At 41.8% G+C, this 21,268-nt stretch overlaps 1 protein-coding gene across 1 annotated transcript in view; it reads left to right on the top strand.

Annotated features, from left to right (window-relative positions):
- CSMD3 (CUB and Sushi multiple domains 3) overlaps window positions 1-21,268 on the top strand; it is a 3,551,396-nt gene that overhangs the window by 1,395,370 nt on the left and 2,134,758 nt on the right.

The raw sequence follows: 21,268 nt of genomic DNA, 5'->3' as shown, positions 1-21,268 counted from the left end.
ATGATCATGTAAATGTATCTTACCCACTCATCGGATTTTCTCACATTCTGTATCTATGGAACAAATTCTTAACAAATGAGACCCTCCATTTTGGGGGATTCTTCCTGTGCATTGACTTTTGAGTTTTACTTTGATACTATATTTAATACATCTCTCTTTCTAGAACCATAATCTGATATCAGCAAATTTGGGGAAAGTTTAGCTATTTAAGCTATAGGCACTTAGGCAGCTGCATTTGTTTTATATAGTAAATTGAGCTATTAAATCTTGCCAATGCACAAAGGAATAATTAGAAAACTAAGTCTTAATCCCTGCTCTTATTTATCAGGTGACTTTTGGGATAAAGGAGGAAAAGACTGGTAGTTTAAAAGTACTGGACATTTGCAAGATGACTCATGGTGGACAGCTGGTACAAATTCTGTTTGAATTAATTCACCACCTTCAGTATACTGCAAAAGTAATAATGTGATGCCTATGAAAGGGAGGAAATCTTATGATAGCCTCTTCATTAATTAACCTGGTTTTATTAGTCTATTTCATCTTTATATAAATAAGTCATGAACCTCTGCTTTTTTGTCTGCTGCTGGTGAATAATTTCTTATTAAATCATCCAGGAAGACCAGAGCCTCTGGCCTTAGGAATGAAATACTCTACCTTGATAGTTCATAAACCTTCTGGAACTGAAGTACTGAATTACCCCTGCATTATAAAAGATTTAAATGTATCTGTAGGGATAAAAGTCACTTTGCAAGAGAAAGGCTAGTTTAGAGTCCCCATTGGGTTGTTGTGCTATGACTTTTAGTGTTAAATTTTTGGGTTAAAATCACATTTTACACTGAAAGCTACTATACAGTAAAAATGGAATGTGCTCATAGAATTTATTTTTGGAGCTAATAAAACTAGGTTACAACCTAACCATATTATACAATATGTACCCTATTATCTTATAACTTTATTCACATTATATATTTCTAGAATACATTGAAATTCTCATGACTATATTATTTGCAAAAGCTGCAAGATTCCAAAAATTCCAGTATCCTCTGTTAAATTCATTTATCACATGTTATAGCAATATAAGCTATACATTGTCTAGCCACAGAAACACTGGAAATCAGTTACCATACCCATTCTTTGCTTGACTTCTCTAATAAACGTGATGGGCGCCCCACAGTTGTATAGGTGCTACCTGTAATATGGCATCAATACAACTGGCAAGGAGGCCACCAGGCTTACCAGCCTCAGAGTGGTGTGTGGTGGTAGGACTTCCAGGGGATAAGTACTAGGTCCTCACAGATCCAGCCATATGGGTAATGTGGCTGGTGCATCATTGTTACTTCCCCATCTTTCCTGGCACAGACCAATGACATGGCAACCAGCAATTGTATCCCACAGGGCATGCTGTTGTCATCAGATGACACCGGGGATGGTGCTGTCTCAAAATTAGCTGCTGGGCTGCCATAATGACATCCGCTGGATGTGTATCCAGCAGGAGATTTAAATCCTGCTGACTCCCGTGGTCCCACCCTCTTTTGCCACCAGTACTTGGATCTGAGGTTTGATCTTTCAATGTGGCCAGATATCATTGTGGTACAGGTCATTGCTAGGGAGAGTAATTTTAAGGTATGGCATATCAGTTGCAATGACTCATGAGGTGGGGTGCATTTGGGCTGACACTTGGTCACCTTTTTTGAAGTATAAGGAAAAAAGGGAGGGGCAATAGGGAGAGTGATTGCCCATCTTTGAGTGTGTGCCTGTGTCCTGAACTGTGGCCTTTCTGCCATTTTATTCCCATCTATTGGCACAGTACCTTCCATTCTGGCCATGGATTCACAAGAGAGGCCTGCTAAGAACTTCCCCTTCTCTGTTCAAGGCTATCCCCTCCCTTTCTACAAATGGCATCTGAGGCTGATCATCCCATCCTTGACTGGCATCATAGCCCTTCTCCGACCCCAGTGTTAAATGGTGCCTGTGGACCACCAATCGGGCCCCTCTTCTGCACTATCTTGGACCTCTGAGGGTACTAAAGCAGGTAAGCCCGGAAGAAAGAACTGGAGGATGGAAGGCATGTAGGCTTGCTGTATAGAGGTCTGCTCAGTTAGGCCATTCTTTGTCACCTTGAATCCAATCCAGAAATCTGCTATTTGGAGCACCCTCCGTGTCATCTCAGAACCCTGATTGCACCACTGTGGTGAAGGTGACCTGTTAGGGTCAAGGCTGGATTACTTGTTGTGTTTGATGGTTTGCCCAGTTAACAACCTCTATAACATCCCTAATTCCAGAGGGAAAGTCAGCAGACTATCTGCGGGGCAGACTGACCAGTTGGGCAGAGGTTCCATGGAGGTGAAGGCAAACCATGAGGATAGAAGATTGGCAGTCTTGCTATATGGGGGCCTGCCCAGATGACCTCTTTGTGACATCATTAATTCCAGAGGGAAGGCTATTAGGCTAGCTGCGTGTCACTCTGCCATCTCTGGGCCACCTTAGAATCCAGAAGGCACCGCTAAGTTGGAGGTGAACAATGAAGAGGGAAGGCTGATGAGCTTGCTGTGTTATGGTCTGCATAGTCTACCCGCACTATCCCTAACTACAGAAGACATTGCTTAGGGAAAGGCAGACCTTGAAGAAAGGGTTGGAGAGCTACCTGTGTGGCAGCTTCAGGAGTTGCCTAGCATCAGCGCATCTGATGGCACTCCACAGATTGGTTGTCAGATAGCTGGGAGTAGGTAAAGAGGAAAGTACTGGGTAATGGGAACACGAAGGTAGGCAAAGTCAGAATTTTGGTAGCTGCAACATTGTCATGAATGAATAATTGTACATTGTAAAGACCTTCTTAGCCGGAGTACATCTCTCAGAGCCATCCTTGATGGTCAGGCCAAAGTCTTTTCTGTGAGAGGGCCCCTGCTTGCCCTGTATATGTCAGGGTAAAAAATGTTTTATCTGGCATTGAACTGGGATCTGCTCAGATCAAGACGAGTGCTATGTGTGGACCTGTAGAATAGCTCAGAGAAAGTCTGATTTGGACTGCTCTATTTTAAGGCAGCCTTGCACTTTCTGGTTGATGTAAAACTTTTCTTTGGTGCCCTCTAGTTGTGGCACCCTTCTTTGGACTACAGATGGCTTGCTGAGTAGATTTGTCTCTGAAGATCAGGATTGGTCCAGAGGGATTCAAAATGATGCTGGGACATCTGGGAAGTGTTCCTAGCATTGAGATGGCCCTGGGCTAAGGAAGAGAATCTATGGTGACGTGACCTGATCTGACCTGAATTGTAAATAAGTTTTACCCAAAAGTGTGAGTTACCTATAAAGTTTACATGTAGTGCATAAACCAGAAAATGTTATTTTGTCATTAATATAAAATAAACCAGTACTCAGCCACAATACCTGTATGAATGTGCTTCTCAGGCCACTAACCTGACAATATTCCACCTATGGAGGCCAGGGCATGTGGGTTAGCCTCGCAACGGTGAGGTGCTCGAGCATTGTATTGGGGAAAGGGGGGGGGGGATTAGTGTAGGAGATGGGTCTGAGGGCTCAAATGAAGTCATAACAGAGGATGGCCCAGGGGTTGTGCCAGGAGGACATCTGGTTGGATTAGATTATACAACAAGAGGCAAGGCTGGAATGCTTAATCTTGGAAGGCTGCCCAGTTGGCTCACCCTCTGGCTCATTGTGATATGGCAAGACATCACAAGCTGAGAGTGACCAGCAGGAGGTGGTTGTGATGATACCCCAATGGCACCTAACAGTAAGTACAGGCAGGCTCGAGTACCCAAATTAGATTCCCTTTTCAGGTATCCAATAAATGACTATGGCCATAATACTCAATGGCACAATCTATGATTCATTTGTGAGTTACGCGGATGTGTTGCACATGTGCCACTTACGCATGTACAAGAAAGTCAAATAGTACTAATGATTTATTTTATTTTAATGGCATAGGGATGCCAGACTAGTTTAACTGAGCTGTGACCCCCAGATCATTTCACATATAGATCAATGGAAGCGTTCCAGATAACTAATTACACATGATTTCATTTAATTTTCAGTGTGTTTGAAAAAGCAATGAACAGTATTTCTAAGTCATGTGGCTTCTAATATAGTAGGATAAACCAGGTTAACTTTGAATAGCTGTGGATTAATAGACGTGTTATTAGCATCCAACTGCTAATACATCAGAGGTGCACAAAAATCTGCTTCTATGTGAAATATCAAAATTTTAGGACAAGTTTATAGATCTTGTCACTGATGTGAAACTATTATATATGCCTTAAGGGAATATATTTAATGCCTACATTATCCTCTGCTAGATCATCCATGAAACAGACTTTGTAGGGGAAGGATCTCTTCATTGTTTTAAAAAGTAGATGGTAGTTCTGAAATTGACATAATGCAAAATACAAATGATAGCATAGCTGGTCAAAACACTGCAATATTTTCTAAATCTATAGTTAAAGTAAACCTATCTATCCACTTAAGAACAAAGCTAATATCCAGAATCAAGGTGTTATCCCAAATTACTTTTCCATCGTATAGTGTAATTTGATTAAAATATATATTTCTATAATCTATATTAAGCTAATGATTCTTTTACAACAAATAATGCCACTGCCGAAACCAATCAGAATATGATCATATATTCATATTTTAACCCAGTGTCTAGTCAGGTTTGTATTATAATACTAAATGTAAAATAAATATATGAAATGTATCACACAATAAGATGTAGGAAATATCACATTACAATTGTTTGCTACAATTTGTATTACATTTGTTTCTACTGTTACATATCTGTACCTTTCATATTTATTTGATAAATATAATTATTTTTTCTAGCTTAGATGTTCCATTTAAAACAAAATCATGGAGTTAGATGTTGGGTAATTTTGAAAGATTATTAACATCTCAGAACTAACATAGAAACAAAAAAAATATAATAAGAGACAATCAGGTGGATGTACTAAAGTACAAACATGTCCATAAACAAGATACCATGTGCAAAAAAAAAAAAAGTCAATTAGTTCAAATGGAATCCAGATTATTGCATGAAAAAGTAAGCAGTCAATATCATGCTATATATTAAGCTAATGAAGTACAGAAATATCACAACGGCATTGTTATTGCAAATACATATTTCATTATATAGGATGGGAGAAGTTAATTTTTTAAATGTCCACATTGGTGTAAAGTACACAGGTACTTTTCATATAGGGATTTGCACCAGTTAGCAAAGTCAAAGTATGCATATTTGTTCACTTTAAAAATATCCCAAGAAAGCTACCAATGCATATTTACACCTAATAATTTGTGTAGGTAGTATTTCAGGAAAAGAAACACAAGCAATTTTGAAAATGCTAAAGATTGTGCAGAAATGCAAGTCCTTCCTCAGGCTCACCCCCGGGAATGGCTCTTCTAACAGCAAGAAAAGTTACACTTGCAGCGGCACTGTGCTGACCAGTTTACTTGCAGACAGGAAAAGTGGTTTTCCAAAAGCTGATTTCTTTTGTTAAAGCACTGCTTTACACAAGGAAAAGGCCTTAGAAATTGTCCTCCTGAAACAGATCCATAAAAACATTGTATTACATAATAAAAATACATGCCTTGTGATATTTTGACTTTCTTGCACTAGAAAATTATTCTGGAAAGTATGAAAGACTAGACTGCACAGACACTTGCTGACAGTGTTTTGAGGCAGGAGAGGTATAATATTTATGTTAATTAGTTATTACCATATTTTTGCACAATTTTTAAGCTGTATGTCTTATTGAAAATCTGTGGGGCAGATTTGAAAATCCCTACACGCCAGCTGGATTTACGCGCATAGCGGGGTTATGCGCGCCGAGCCTATTTTGCATAGGCCCGGCGACGCACGCAAGACCCAGAAAGCACATATGTCCCGGGGCTTGAAAAAAGGGGTGGGGTGTGGGTGGTCCAGGGCGGGGCAGGGGCATGGCCAGAGGCCTCCGACGGCCTGCTAGGCTGGGGGATCGCATGCCGGCACTCGGACAGCGTGCGCAATCTACGCCTGCCCGGAGGAAGGTGCATAATAAAGGTTGGGGGGGTTTAGGTAGGGCTGGGGGGCTGGGGGGCTGATTAGGTAGGGGAAGGGAGGTGAGGTGGGGAAGGGTGGAAGGAAAGTTCCCTCCAAGGTCGCTCTGATTTCGGAGGGATCAAGGAAAGCCATCAGGGCTCCCCTAGGGCTCGGTGCATGCAAGGTGCACAAGTGTGCACCCCCTTGCACGTGCTGACCCCGGATTTCATGACATGCGCGCGGCTGCGTGTGCATGTTATAAAATCGGGCACAGATTTGTGCGCGCAATCCAGCATATATATGTGTGTAAAATATCACATAAGCTATGTTAAAAAGAGATCTCCTGGGATTTTTGAGTACATTTTCATGTTCAAAAAAGGAGCAGGCCTGGGGCATTCCAGAGAAGGGACAAAATGTATGTGAAAATTGCTATTTTGGAACCTGTCAAAGTGACTTGCATACATTTACTCCTGCTCAATATCTGATGTTAGTAATCTTAAACATCTTAAAAGTGAAAAAAAAAAGACTAAGGGCTGGATTTTCTAAGTTCACAGAACTTGGAAAATCTGGCGGTAATGGGGGGCAAAGCGGGGGGTGGGGGCAGGCCTGCGAATGTTGGCAGCAATCGCATCACCGCGGTGCTATCGCTGCCGGTTTTTGCAAACCAATAGTGCCACCGTGAAAGGTGGTGCTATTGGCCGCGTTACTGATGGCGATAAGGCTCCTTACCTTTTTGCTGTCAGCGATGTCTTCGCGGCGTCCGCCCCGGAGCCGCCCCGACTCCTCCCCTTCCAGTGCGGACGCTGCCCAGAACCCACCCCGATCTAGGTATCGCACACGAAAAGGGACTTTTCACGTGCGATACCTTTGGAAAATGACCCCCTAAGTGAGTAGTCTGGGTGAAATGGTGGGGACTTCAGGCAGAAGAATCAGGAGGGTTTTTACATGCTGCAGCTTGACTGATAAACTATTTGGTAAAACGCATAATTCCATTGCTTCACACATGTTATACATTCCCCTAACTTACACATGTAAAAGCTGACTTCCCAGGGGGAGGTGGGAGATGGTATATGCATCTAAGCTACATGAGTAAAATATATTTGCATATCCCCTTAAAATTCAAAGTACAAATATGCCGGCATATCATGTACACATACTTATCTGGTTCAATTCCAGCTTATCCAATGAAGTATAGCCTTTGCTACTACTTAGATGGACAAATTTGAACTTATCTGGATAAATAGTACATTTGTTTTAGACTTATTTGTCTATATTTCATACCCAGATCAGTCAATATTGTGCTAATTAGATGGACAAATAGCACTTTCAGACTTATCCAGCTAAGTGCCACTACTTAGCCACATAAATCGGAACCTATCCAGATAAGTGCTGCTACTTTTCAGGATAAGTCTGAATTTGAGTAGATCAGGTTATAAGAAGCAGTACTATATTTGCATGTGCCTATGTGCGTGCCTATGTGCGTGCATTCGAGCAGATAAGAAAGTAATTTCATTGGCCTGATTTTAAACAGCATTTGCATGCTTAAAATTGAGTTTACATATGTAAATAAACTTTACCCATATAAGTGGGCTTTAGAAAATTGATACTTATATGCCATTGAATTGCCCATATGATGTTGACATGTAAGGGCACCTTATGAAGCAGATTTTCAAAGGGGTACGTGCATAAGATACGCGCCTACCCCCCCGAAAACCTGCCCCAAGCTCCCCCTGCGCGCGCCGAGCCTATGTTGCATAGGCTGCTGGCACGCGCAAAGCCCCGGGACACGCGTAAGTCCAGGGGCTTTCCTGGGGGGGGGCGTGTCGGGGGCATGTCATGGCCAGCGCATCATCGGGGGTGTTCCGGCAGCGAGGCCACAGTCGTGGTTCTGGCCCAGGGACATGGCAGCGGCCTCCGGACGAGCCCCCGGACCGGAACATGGTGCGCCAGCAGCTGGCCCGGCGCGCACAAGTTACACCTGCCTGAGGCAGGCGTAACTTTTCGAACAAAGGTAGGGGGGGTTTAGATAGGGTTGGAGGTAGGTTAGGTAGGGGAAGGGAAGGGAAGGTGCAGGGGGGGGGGGTGGAAGGAAAGTTCCCTCTGAGGCCACTCCAATTTCAGAGCAGCCTTGGAGGGAACGGAGGCAGGCGGCGCGGCTCGGCACGCGCAGGATGCTGATTTTGCACAGCCTTGCGCATGCCGACCCCGGATTTTAAAAGTTACGCGCGGCTACGCTTGTATCTATTAAAATCTGGCGTACTTTTGTTTGAGCCAGTCGCTCAAACAAAAGTATGCGTGGGCATATTTTTTAAAAATCTGTCCCAATGTGTGTAAATGGATTTTTAAAATTGCTTATCTAGTATCTTAGATTTACATATGTAACTACTTGTAAAATTCACCTGCTAATGAGTAAGTGCACTCATGTAAATCATGCCTTTTGAAAAGGGGGTATAATGTTTTGCAAGTAAAATTGTGAGTGTGCTCAGCCAATTACCTAATTATTTTCAAATTAAACTTACATGTGTTTGCTTTGAAAATATCTAGTTAAGTCTGCATATAAAGCATACACCCAGAGTTTACTGCTATGTGGCAAATTACTCTTAAATATATTTTCATGTCACTGACCTTTACTATTGTTTTGCTTCTATGTTAGACAAATAAAGATTACTATTTTGGAAGGTCATGTTGTCCACTTGTTTTATGGGGTTTGAGTAATGGTGTCTTCCCACTTGATTAAATATTCTTCCTCAACCCTATACATCTTGGAAACAGGTCCTTCATTAGATATGGCTTGGCTTGATAATAGTCTCCATAAAGATTAATCACTTGATAGGCTGAGGATTTTATCCTTGACAGTCAGGAAGTTGTCATACAGCTGTCTCAGGAGGAATATGTATAGGAAGAAAGAAAAGCCAAACTCGGAAAAGGAAGATAATCAAATCAAACCTACATGGATTTTGGTCTTCATTATGTCTTCTGTCTTAGATAGATTAATTGAGTGTGTAAACATGTACAGGAAAAGTATTTTCCAATTATCCTTGTTTGGAATTAACTTCTTCTTCATTTAGATTTATTGACTCCATGGGAGGATTAGGAGATCCTCCTTTCGATCTGGAAAATTGTCTGCTGAAATGTGATGGCTTTTTGCAATATTATGAAACATACAGCAGGAAGTGTTTGTCACACACTTTTTTGGGGGACTATTGTAAGGCATCTAGTCCACAAAACACTATACAACTAAAATTTAAACTGGTTCAACTCCTCCTTCCACTTCCAACCCCCCCCCCCCCCAAAGATTCATGAGATCTACCAATAACGGCACTTTACCAATAACCTCTCCCAAACTCACTCACCTATCCTTGACCCGGGAATGTGCTCTCTCCCTTGTTGGTCCTACCATCTGGAACACAATGCCCCCTGACTTAAGGCTTGAAATTAACACCCACAATTTAAAAAAGAAACCTTAAAACCTGGCTCTTTAAGCAAGCCTACCAATAATTTTCACACATTCTCGACGCATAGGCGTCATAATGGATAAGACATTGAAATCGTCTTTTCAGTGTGCTGTGGCAGCAAACAGAATGTTGGGAATTATTAGAAAAGGAATGGTGAATAAAATGGAAAATGTCATAATGCCTCTGTATTGCTCCATGGTGAGACCACACCTTGAATACTGTGTACAATTCTGGTCACCACATCTTAAAAAATATATAATTGCGATGGAGAAGGTACAGAGAAGGGCTACCAAAATGATAAGTGGAATGGAACAGCTCCCCTATGAGGAAATACTAAAGAGGTTAGAACTTTTCAGCTTGGAGAAGAGACAGCTGAGGGGGGATATGATAGAGGTGTTTAAAATCATGAGAAGTCTAGAACGGGTAGATGTGAATCGGTTATTTACTCTTTCGGATAATAGAAAGACTAGGGGGCACTCCATGAAGTTAGGATATGGCACATTTAAAACTAATCGGAGAAAGTTCTTTTTCACTCAATGCACAATTAAACTCTGGAATTTGTTGCCAGAAGATGTGGTTAGTGCAGTTAGTATAGCTGTGTTTAAAAAAGGATTGGATAAGTTCTTGGAGGAGAAGTCTATCACCTGCTATTAATTAAGTTGACTTAGATAATAACCACCGCTATTACTAGCAACAGTAACAAGGAATAGACTTAGTTTTTGGGTACTTGCCAGGTTCTTATGGCCTGGATTGGCCACTGTTGGAAACAGGATGCTGGGCTTGATGGACCCTTGGTCTGACCCAGTATGGCATGTTCTTATGTTCTTATGTTCTTGTGTTCATACTTACGATGCCTACTCTCAAGTTCCTCCCCTACGAAACTCACATTTCCTAAAACTCTCCTCCCCTTCTACAACTTGCTGACGTCTACAGTTACAATTGTTATGGTTACTTGTTCCTTTCTGTTTTTGCTCGCTTAGATTCCTACCTCCTTTCTCCTCTTAAACTCCTTAGCTGTTCAAATTGTTAAGACATAGTTACTCAAATCGTTAATATGTAATTTCCCTCCATATTTCTTATGTTTCACTATAAACTGATGTGATGTGCAAAAGAATGTTGGTATATTTATTTTATTTTATTTATTTAGGGTTTTTTTATACCGACACTCATGATACCAATCATATCGTATCGGTTTACAATAAACAGCGGTGCAATAACATAAACAGTAGGCATTAACATTAAAAATTAACAGTGAACCATAGGCGAAGAGAGAAAGTTACAATAAAACAGGGATACTTGAACTGGGAGGAGGAAAAGCCAGAGGAATGGCTGACATAGAAATAAATAATTATTAGTCTCAAAATAAATAATATCTGGACATCTGCTTAGGACTACAATATACGCTTGTACTCCGGATTGAATGTTATCAAATATATACACGGTATCCTATACTTATGGCTGTAGCATATCATATGGTTCCTGACTGAATAGTGTTTGTTCATAACAATCAGGACTGATTAATATAATGTCGGAAACCATGTTGGGGGTGGGGAACATCGTTTGGTGGACCATGGTGAGTTGTAGCAGCAGGGGATGTCATAGCTCCAGGAAGGCTTGTAGAAATAGCCAAGTCTTGAGTTTCTTTTTGAATGTCAGCGTGCAGGGTTCTTGTCTAAGTTCTGGGGGCATGTTATTCCAAATGGTTGGCGCTGCTGTCGAGAAGGCTCGATCTTTAGTGGATGAGAGGTGTGTGAATTTAGCTGGGGGTGGGTGTAGTGTACCTTTGTATGCTTCTCTGATGGGTCTGGAAGAGAGGTTTAACGTGAGAGGGTTGTGCAAATTGATGGCTTTATGGATGATGGTGAGACACTTGTGTAGAATTCTGAAGTTTACTGGGAGCCAATGTAGGTTTTTCAGGATAGGTGTGATGTGGTCTCTTCTGTTGGAGTTTGTTAAAATTCTGGCAGCCGAATTTTGTAGCATCTGGAGCGGTTTGGTGGAGGAAGTGGGAAGGCCTAGTAGAATGGAATTGCAGTAATCTAATTTGGAGAATATAATGGCCTGTAGTACCTATCTGAAGTCTTGAAAAAACGGTAGCGGTTTGAGTCTTTTTAGTACCTGAAGTTTGAAAAAGCAGTTTTGGTTGTGTTGGTGATAAACTTTTTTAGATTTAGCTGGTTATCAATTATAACTCCGAGGTCTCTTGCTTGATTGACCAGGGTGTTGAAATGACTTGTGTGTAGGTTATCATTGTGGTTGAGAGATATGAGGAGCATTTCTGTCTTGGACGTGTTGAGCACAAGATTTAAGGAAGTAAGAAGGTCGTTGATTGCTTGGAGGCAGTTGTCCCAGAATTTCAGTGTTTTCGTAAGGGATTCGGTTATAGGGATCAGGATTTGGACATCGTCGGCGTAAAGATAGTGTTTGAGTTTGAGATTCGTAAGCAGCTGGCAAAGGGGGAGAAGGTATAGGTTGAATAGTGTAGGGGACAGAGAAGAGCCCTGAGGGACACCTCTTGTAGTGTTGATGAGCAGAGATTCCTTGTTGTTGATCTTTATCTTATAGCCTCTGTTTGTGAGAAAGGAGTCGAACCATTTGAAAGCCGTACCTGTTATCCCGATGTCTGAAAGTCGTTTAAGTAGAGTGGAGTGATTCACCGTGTCGAATGCTGCCGAGATGTCGAGGAGTATTAGCAGGAAGGAGTGCCCAGAGTCCATGCCCATGATGAGATGATCTGTGAGGGAGATGAGGAGGGATTTGGTGCTTAGAGCTTTGCGAAACCCATATTGCGATGAATGGAGAATGTTGTGGTCTTCCAGATATTCTGATAATTGGGTGTTGACTATTTTTTCTAAGATCTTTGCTAGAAAAGGTAGGTTGGAAATAGGTCGGAAGTTGTTGGGTTCTCTAGGATCTAGATTTGCTTTCTTAAGAAGGGGTTTGAGGGTGGCAATTTTTAGGACGTCCGGGAAAATTCCTTGTGACAGTGGGCAGTTTATAATGTTGGCTAGGTACTTGGAGATGCAGTCTGGCACCGATAGAAGTAGCTTGGTTGGGATTTGGTCCAGTGGGTGGTATGAAGGTTTCATTTTCTTTATGAGTGATTCGATTTCCAGGGAGGAGGTGGGTTCAAATGAATCCAGTGAGGGTCCGGAATATGAGGGGGGGGCCCTGGAGATGTGAGTGGAGGTAGAATTGACGGGCAGGCCTGTTAGTAAATTAGAAATTTTGTTGTGGAAAAAAATTGCCAATTCATTTGCCTTTGCTTGTGCTTGTTCATCTGGGATGCATGGGGTAGTGGTTTTAGTGAGCTCAATGTGTTAAATAAATAAATAAATACATTTATCAAGACATCTGAACTAACTATTTTGCAGTTCAAATGTGCAATCCACAGAGTGAGTAAATGTGTGTACTTTGTTGTGCTGCCTCTCTTCTAGCATACTTTAGATAGCTATAGGGCTGAGCATCTGTAGTTGATAGTCATATCCATCATTTTAACACAAAAATCCCCCCTCTTCCACAGCCCAGTCAGGGGAAGTGTTTTAGGCAGCAGATTTATGCAAGCAATGTTCCAGAAATGGAAATCCATATTCCTCTGGTAAAGTCCTAGTATTGGTATGACGTAGTCATGTGTGGGAGTATATAATATACTGTTACCAGTCGTCTAATGCTATGTCACTTGCAAGGCATGGTGCCTTTCCAGAATCACTAGACCTGACTATCATTGAGGTACCCCTGACTTGTAAAGTAAAGTGACTGATTTATTTATTTATACATTTATATACCATGTTATCTAAATTTCTAAGTGGCACACAGAAAAAAGTCTATAATCAAAACCGAACATCTAAAATAAAGACATTAATTCACAAAATACAAACACAGCATACCTTTACATTTCTGACTATATCAACAATATATATCAATAATTATATTTATCCAGCCAACTTTAGCCAATAACTTTAAACCTAGTTGGTTATGTTTCAATGAGTTACGCTTAAATCTATCTGGGTAAAAGTGCCTGATAACTTTAAAATAATCTGGTTATATTCAAAGAGTATAGCCCAATAAGTGTCAACTGAAAAAATAAAATCAAATTCTGGCCAGTGGCTTGGACCCCCTAACCCCCTGAGTGGTATAGAAGTTGGAGCCAGTAGACCCATGCTCCCCATCTCTTCAAGCCCTATGAATCTTTTGAAAACCTGGTGGGCCAACAAATCCCCAAGGTGTCAGGCTAGCAATTTGACTTGTGATATATTAAAGAGTTTCCATTATCCCATCTAGTCCCCTCAAACTAATCCCAAACCTGCTGCCCTTGCCAACACCACCTAAATGGGCCCAGATGATGAGCCTTGGTATAAGCATATCACTCCTGGCTGCATCATGCATTGCCTTGACAGGAACGCTGGCAGTGGAAGCTACTGCATTATTGAAGGAGTAATACTGGGAGCTTATACAATCAGTATTGCTGTCAAGGCAATGCTTGATGCTGCAGGGACCAATATGCTTATGCCACAGCCCTGGTGGCCATGGACAATTAAGGAGTGTTGGCGTGAGTAGGTGAATTGGGATTGCTATGGTCTTGGGGTAGGATGGGGTGAGAGAGGTGGTGGTTGAGGAAGGGAGTAGGAAGAGAGGATAAGAAGGGGTTGGGGAGGGGGATTCACTGGGAGAGTGATGCATTGGGTTGTCTTAACATGCCTTTCAAATTGCTACATTTTCAAAAGATTTTGAGGATTTGGGGGATGGGAACATGGGCCCACTGGCTCCAACTTTGATAGCACTGTGGGGGTAAGGGTCTTGCCTCCTGCACAAACTTGTTTTTATTATTATTATTTTTTTGCATCAATCAGCACTTATCTGACTGTATTTTATAGCTTTATATCAAAATAATGACACATTTTCCCATTTCCCATTTTTCTTTTGTTTGTGCTCTATCCCATTCACTTTCAAGTACAAACTCATTCATCCTTCACAAACTGTCATTTTCCTGACATGAAATTCAAAACTGTGCAGATATAATTATTCAGCTGATACATAGCCTTAAGTGATGTGGGCACCCAACTAAATTTGGCAAAATGTATATCAAAAATTCTCTGTATTTCTAAGACAAATTATCTACGTATTTCCTCCACGTTTTAATACATTTTTGAAATTCTTCCTTATTGCCTATCCGTACATTTGCCTTTTCCATTTCAAGATTCTGTACTATGATATTTTTTCATTAAAAATAATCTTTAGCACTAAGATAATGCCTTGATTCTGATTGTTGCTATCTGTTGGAATTCCTAATGGTATTTTAACCCTGGCAGGATCTACTTGCTGAGTTTCTGCTAAGCTTTGCTGTCTACCCTGAGTTTGGTTTGCCTGCCTTTCGGTAAGGTTTGGTAGGTAGTCTCTACTGTGTGAGCCCTGGGCCAGGACTCAGCCTCTTAGTCTCTCTCCTACACATTCCTTACAACTATACCAGTCTTTTATAATGTTGCTGAAAATTGCTTTTTATTTTGGAAATGTCTCCACCACTGGGTTGAGTATTACAAGTTTTTAAGTAGCATTTATTTATTTGCTCAGAGCACTTAAGCTGGATATTGCAGGTCTTACCACTGTAGCATAGACAGGGGATACAGATCAGTTCATTTTTGAAGAGTTTGATGCTGTAGGCATTAAGGATATTGAAAAGTTCACAAGGTGTGTAATCCTAGCGGGGTGTTTAGTCCCAAGGGCACACAAACATATTTATTTTTCTTCATGGGCTGCTCCAGCTTGCAAATTCCATCCCATGCTTGACACTTAATCCTGGGGGGATTCTTTTTATGGGGGTTATTTCTTATAGCCTGAGCCATGGTTCCATTTCTAAATGAAACTCCATTTAGGTAAAGCTGAGAAGTCTCAGCGGATTGTAAAAATCAGACATCCTTACTGTTCAATGGCTTCCTTAAACTGATCCCCAAAGAGTTCTAAAATGGCTGTGCTAAATAGAACTGAGGTATCCAATCACAACCCTCCCTATGTGAGGTGCTGATGAGGGATTAAAACCTCATGTTATTCTATGCAAGGACTTAGTGGCATCTAGTGGCCAAACTGTGGAAGAGGGGTTGCCAAAAGGTGCTTAGGAAATTGAAGATGTACCATTGATGCCTTCTGCACCCATCTCCTTAAGGACCTGAATGATGTTATCCCATAGGGATGTACAGAGGCCAAATGTTAATTTTAGTTTATTTAATTAAATTTATTTCCCATTAAAGTAAATTGGAGAAACACAACTTAATTTGAACTTAAAATTTGGAGATTTCTAATAAATTCTAATAAAACTTGTGGATAGACATCATCAGAAAAGGTATGAGTACACTTACTGACTTCAGATGGATAGCCATTTTAATCTGGTATAGCAAAAAATACAGGAGTCGAATGGCACCTTATAGACTAATCAATTTATTAAAGCATGATCATCTGACTACTGCTACTACTACTACTACTACTTTAATAAATTGGTTAGTCTATAAGGTATCACCAATGGGGTAGATTTTAAAAGGGTGTGCGCGGGCGCACATGTGCGCACACTACCCAGCACGCATACATGTACACCCAATTTTATAACTTTTGCACCCCCTTGCGCGCCGAGCCTCGCTGCCTTCCCCAGTTCCCTTCCCCCTAGCCTGACATTCCCACCCCTTCCCCTAACCTTTCCCCCCCTAGCCTTACTCTAACCTCCCCCCGACCCTTGTCTTACCTTTTGTGCCTGCCTCTGGGCAGGCACAAGTTGCTCACGCCGGCAGCCTGCCAGCACGCAATCCTCTGACACAGCAGCAATGGCCTCACCACTGCCCCCCACCCCCAGACCGCTCCTTTTTTGCAAGCCCCAGGACTTACACACATCCCAGGGCATTACACACATCGCCGGGCCTTTTTAAAATAGGCCCAGCATGCGTAGAGCTTTTAAAATCCGTCCCAATATTTACCAAACTGGCACCAAAAATGTTATGAATAGGCTAAGGCACTATAATGGGTAAAAGGGTAACAACAGTGTCAAGAGTTCTCTAAGGCATCAGCAGAGGAGCAAAGCAACAGCAAGACTTTCAGAGAACATCTCAGATCTTCAAAGAAGGGCACCAATTGGCATGAACTCCAAAAGGCATCACAACAGGGGCAAAGTGGCACTAAAAGTGTCATGAACATCCTAAGGCACCATGAAAGGGGGACAAAGTTGTAAAGATGGCAGAAAAAACACCTAGTCTCTGATAGCAGGATAAAGAAGCATTAAAAGTTGCATGAGGAATCCAAGACCTTATGAGGGATGCATAGCAGCCACCCAGCCACCCACAGTGGCAATAACTGCACAAAGTTAAGAGTCTGTATGGCAGCAAGGCAGAGAGGCAGCAAGACCCCCCATGATATAAAATCTAGGTATTGCATAAAGGCGAGTGACAGAAACATCCAATATGTACCAAGAGTGGCAACAAGATCTGCAAGGTGAAAATTGGCAGCAAGGCAGAGGGCAGGAAGAAACCCAAGGTATTGAGTCTGTAGTATGGTTGCAAGACAGTGTGCAAAAAGAAACCCAATGTGTAGGTCTATGGCACAATTGTTTGTGAGGTGAGGCAGCAAGGTCTCCTCCTGCTGTTTGTTGAATATATGAGAGTAAGCCGAGTGTTGTGGAGGCAAGTCAGTTAGTTCAGCAAAGATCGCTTGGGAAAGGAGGTTTGCCATTTGATCCTGGACTACACAGCTCACCTGAAAGGTGACACCCCATTTGGAGGTTTCCAAGGGGCTCCAGTTGATATTGGGCTGATACTACACCATCCAAGGAAGGCCCAGAATGAAGTTATTGACAGCCCTCGGCAGAACATATAGGATGATCTACTCTTGATGGAGCAAGCCAGTTTGAATCTGTAGCAGCCTGGTGAAGAGGGTGACATGGCCTGACTAGGGCTCTCAGAAGACAGATGAGTCAGTAAGCACTGTTTCCAATGGCTCAGTGGGGATACTGTATTGGAGTACTAGATCATCTGCAATTAAGTTTCCTGCCACACCTGTATCCAGAAATATTTACATATGGATGCAGACCCTCTCATAGGAGAGAGAAACCAGGACTAAAATTTGGGAAGAGGAACTTGATCACCTAGGGTGGTCTCTTCTACCAACCCTCGGTCCTGGCATTTCCTGGTTTGGCAGGATAGAAAGCTGTGAAGTCCCCCTGTTCTACACAGTACAGGCAGAGATTGTGGTACCACCTTTTCTACTTTTTCTGCATGATCTATTTGCATGAGCTCCTCCAATGGGCATAAGCTGCTTCAGCTCGAAGGAAAAGATGAGAATTATGGACTGGAGATGAGATAAGCCCGTCGCTCTAGCCTATTCTTAGAACCACAGATCCAACCTGAGGGCCAAATTATTGAAACCCTCCAAGGTGACCATAAAGTCCCAGCCTGCCAGTTCATTTTTTATGTATTTCAATAGGCCCTGGTGGAAGTTAGCAATCAGGCTGTCCTCCCTCCACTGGAACTCCAAAACTAGTGCTCAAAAGCAGAATGCATATTCTCCCACCAATGCAGAACCTTGACTGATCTGGAGGAGTTCTGTTGTAGCTCATGTGGTGCAACAGGGCTCATCAAAAATGATATGGAATTCTCAGAGTAATTGGTCCAGTTTGGAAAGGAAGGAGATCATCACTTTCCCAGAGGAGAGAAGCCCAAGCCAATGCCGAACCCCCAACTGAGACAGTAAAGTCAACTTAGCCTTTTCTGTAGGAAAGAGAACCATCTGGAGGTCAAATGGCATGTGGCGTTGATTAAGGAAGCCTCTGCACTCCAATGATTTTCTGTGAAAATGAGGTGGTGGCGGTAACTGTGGGACAGGCCTAGGGCAGAATGCGGCAGGACTACAGAGAAGCAGAAACCACTTGTGTGACTCGTAGAGCATCCACATGAGTGGCAAGTTTCTCCAAAACCCCAATGACATGATAAAAGATACTCTGATGCTGAAATGTCTGTTGGTCCATACCGGGAATGACCAGATCTGCCTGGTCCATGACCTCAGCAACCCGTATCATTGGCAACAGATTTGGTTATTGTAGATCTTTGATGCTAAGGGATGGATGACACAGCCTAGTAGGTGAACCCACTAAGCCCACACAGTCAGCTGACAGATGTGTCCTGTGGTGGGACTCACTGGAGCTTTCTCTTTAGTAGCTGCCTTCCATCAGGTTGAGCTCTTAGGTTCTTGTGGCTGGCAGGTCTTGGGTGGGTCCCTATGGTGATGGCAAGAATGTGAGTCCAAAGCTGGGCAATGGTCAGGGCAGGCAGCACACAATGAGAACCAATAGGCAGGGTGGAGTTTGGAGCAGGTGGCAAACAATGAGAACCATAGACAGGCTGGAAGTCAGTTCAGGCAGCAGACAGAAATGGTCAAAGTCCAGAGTCAAGTTCAGAATCCAGAAAGTCAGGCCAAGGAATGGAGAAACAAGACAAGACAATACAATACAAGACTGAGGAATGGTAAGGATAGGAACAGGAACAAGCAAGGTAAGGAGCAAGGCAGGAGACACAGGCAGGATTGGAATGTAGAAACACTAGAGCACAGAATAAGGCAGGAATACAGGATCAAGGCAAAGAGAGGATGACATTCAGCCATTCTAAGGAGAGGAAGGAAAGAGGGGATACAGGAGTTGGAGTGGAACACTATTGGGAGAAGAGGAGCAACAGGTATCATCTGGATACTAAACTGAGGAGAGATGAGGAGACTCGTGCCTTTTGGATACAGTGAGGAAACTGAGGAGTTCAAAAGAGAAAACTACCAACAAGGAGAATGTAAGAGGCAAAATAACTGTGTAATATGAATTCCATAAAAAGATACATTACCTACAGTGGGGGAGAAGCTATTAACCTGGCCTATATCGAATGGGAGGGAAGATATAAATCAATATGTGAAGTAAATTAAATTGATTAAATTTAAGGAAGACCTTGAGCAGTCATTGTCTTAAAGAACTACATCAATTGGCTTTACTATCTTATTTATTAAAAGATCAAAAAAACATTACTTAACTTACTAAAAATCACTTGTACCATAAAAGTGAATTAACTTAGCTATAAAGGACTGTATTTTATCAATTACATCTTATCAGTAAAGAGAAAAATTAGAAACCACACGTGTTTTATTGAGTTGTGACTTTCTTGATTATCCATGCTGAAATCATTACTACTGGACCTAAGTTAAGCAATGCAAACGACCTTGAAAGTAATCTTTCCCCTTGCATAGGAAGCCCTGGAAAATACATCTTATGGCATACGGACAGTGTTCCCACTCAAAAATAAATCTGAAATTTGACCTCTGGACCTGATATCCAGGTTTTACCATTATAGGGGTTACGTACCTAAATTAGATTAAACTCTACTGAACAGACATGATGGGTCACTATCTGCTGTCATTTGCTATGTTACTATAAAACTATACTATTTATGTATCTAAAACTATTCACAGTCAGAGTTGGAACAAAAACTGTCAAATTATCCTTACCAACTTCCTAATGATTTCTATAACTTTTCCCCATTATACTTTTTTTCTAAACTAAAACAATATAATGTATCATGATAAAATACACTGATAAACTGCAATTCTGTAGTGGGAATCTCATGTACTGCTTAAATTACTGCAAATCTGAAGTCCTCATTGGTTTACCAAATTTTAGACTTTGGAGATAATTTTCCATGGGGTTGTGCAAGTAAAAATAGCATATATGTCTGTAAGTAGCATGTATCCATATATATGGTATTTTATAACCCTCAAGAAAATGTGCAATTTTTCCTATTTACTTGTACATTTTACTGTGGAAAAGGGGATTGGACTATTTGTGTTTTGGAGTGGGATACAGATGTATATGCATTAATTGTTATTTTGCAAGAGATATTATATACATGTATATTGCTAAACCTGATTGTACACTTTTACACTTGCTGATTGAGACATGGAAGTGAAATTGGACTTGACTGTTGTCTGAAGTTTTAGGATAGGAGGTCAGGGAGAACTGATATGGATTCAGGGTCTAGGTGAAGTGGCGAAGGACTGGATGAACTGGAGTAGGCATCAGCGAATCGTTGATTCCAAGTACTTCTGCATATTGTCTAAAATACCTCTCTGCATTTAATTTGGGGTATTTATGCATGCATTATCACAATTATTTTGTATGTAAAATATATATGCATATATTTATAAAATGGGTAGAGAAAGTATGGGATTTCTTCCTTTGAAAATCATGGCGTAAGAAGGATAAGGATACTATGAATCCTTGTATGTGTATTTTCTGGTGCTGTTGGCAAGTCACCATTTTGAGGAGAATATGAGAGTGACATATTGGTGATTTTATCTTTGAGCTAAGTAATACCATCCATTCATTTTAATTACTAATGGAGATAATCCCCCTGAAGAAGTCAATGGTTCAGTGAAACAAGGGCCATCTTGTTAGGGGATGATACGCTTCAGTATAATTGGGGCAATAACAGTTTGGAAGCCAGTTTGGAAAATTGTTCATATATATATATATACTAGCCGTTAAGCCCGTAACAACGGGCTCGGTCCGTTTCCTTCCCACTCCCTCCCCCTCATTCTCCCTCCTCCTTCACTCTCTCCCCCCTCCCTCTCTCTCCCCTTCCCCCTCCCTCTCCCCTTCCCTCCCTCTCACCTCCCTCTCTCTCACCTTCCCCCTCCCTCCCTCTCACCCTCCCCCTCCCTCTCTCTCACCCCCTACCCCCTCTCTCTCGCTCACCCCCCCCCTCCCCCCTCTCTCTCTCTC

Source organism: Rhinatrema bivittatum, chromosome 2 (assembly GCF_901001135.1).
Source record: "Rhinatrema bivittatum chromosome 2, aRhiBiv1.1, whole genome shotgun sequence".
Lineage (NCBI taxonomy): Eukaryota > Metazoa > Chordata > Amphibia > Gymnophiona > Rhinatrematidae > Rhinatrema > Rhinatrema bivittatum.
The sequence above is the reverse complement of the archived record's forward strand: the minus strand, read 5'-3'. Positions and strand labels throughout refer to the sequence as shown.